This window comes from Gavialis gangeticus, unplaced genomic scaffold, assembly GCF_001723915.1.
Source record: "Gavialis gangeticus isolate Ggan-Ray unplaced genomic scaffold, GavGan_comp1, whole genome shotgun sequence".
Taxonomy (NCBI): domain Eukaryota; kingdom Metazoa; phylum Chordata; order Crocodylia; family Gavialidae; genus Gavialis; species Gavialis gangeticus.
The window spans coordinates 23,637,302-23,638,889 of record NW_017728998.1 but is presented as its reverse complement, the minus strand read 5'-3'; positions in this window follow the sequence as shown (position 1 = coordinate 23,638,889).

Genomic DNA, 1,588 nt, shown 5'->3' with positions numbered 1-1,588 from the left:
CTCGGCTCACCTCGCCGAGGCGCCCCAATCCCTTCGGCCCGCGGCGCTGGCTCGCTGGCAGGGGGCCGCGAGCCCCGCACGCACCATGCACGCACCAACTCTTGGGCGGTTGTTTTTTGTTGGGGGTTGTTTGGGGGGGGTTTTGTTGTTGTTGTTGTTGCTTTTTTTTTGAAGATCACTTTTTATTTTAATTTTTATTTTTTTTTGGTCCAAGTTCATTGGTGAAATCCCGGGTTTAGCGAATCGATGCGCTGCGAGTTTGATTGTGTCTTCCTGGGCTGCAATAATGTGCGGCGGAAAAAAAAAAGAGGGGATGGACTCGAGCAGTGTTTCAAGTGCTTGACGAACATGGAGCAGCAGCGATTGCCAAACACCTTCCTGGCTCCCACTTGCACTTTCTTTTCTTTTCTTTTCTTTCCCCCCACCCCTCCACCCCCCTCCTCTCTTTCTTTGTGTGGCTGATAGATATGTAATGACAGCTTCAGCAGATCGCAGCCAATCGCCTTAAGTCCCAGATGCCTTCTTTACTTAAGAGAAGTGAAGCAAACACCAGTAGCAAATAATTTCCCCTCTTTTCTTTCTCTTTTTCCCTTCTTTCTTTCTTTCTTTTTTTTTTTTTAAAGTTCACAGGGAGGAAAAAAAGGATGATCTCATTTGGACGGTAAGATCAAAAAAAAAAAAAAAAATCTCCACTCGCCCCCATTCTTCAAGATTTGGGATAATTCCAAATACCTGACTCAGTGCAGATGTTGTTGCGTCTCCACGTCTCCTGCAGCCGCCTTGACGTTGGGTTTTTGCTCTTGCTTTTTCTTTTCAAGTTGCAGGACGCTCATGACAGGGTGGAGAAGTTACAGATCTATCTGTAGAGAGAGCTAGAGATACAGATTGTTGTGATGATGGTGGTCAGGAGTTGACTGGGAGGGAGGAAAAAAAAAAAAAAGCTGGTCTTTAGGATGAAAAAAAAAATCGCAGTCGCCTAAAGTCCCCGGGAAGTTGCTACTGTTGGGGGAAAACGAAATATGTCTTGAAAACAAGATCATGGTGAGTTGTCAAACGCCGCTTCTGCTGCCAAATTCGCTCAGTTTCCATTTCATTGATACTTGCTGGTTTCTTCTCACAGTTACAGTCTCTGCTCGCAGAAGCAGCGATCACATTGCTTAAGACTACACTGAAGCCTTACCCCACTCCCCCCAAAATCCTGTGTGTGTGCTTGCGTGTGTGTGTGTGTGTGACTGCGTTGTTTGCACCAGAAATAAGCGACTTTCACTGAATCGGGATGTTTTTAGCCCAGTCTCCCTCTCTCTCCCACTCCCCCTCTCTCTCCTCTCTCTCTCTCTCTCTCTCTCTCGCTCGCTCTCTCTGCTGCTATGGCATTGCATGCCGTTAGATCCGCCCTAACATCTGTCCGTCTAACCATTGGCGCATCCATCAGTGTCACACTGACTGCACATTGCAACGACAACACATCAGACATAACATAGCCTGTGATTCAATACAAATAACTAACACACTAAACAACTTAACCAAGAAGGAGGGGATCAGCCGCGGCATAAGTATTTACAAATGTTAGGCAAGCTCGGGAAACAGA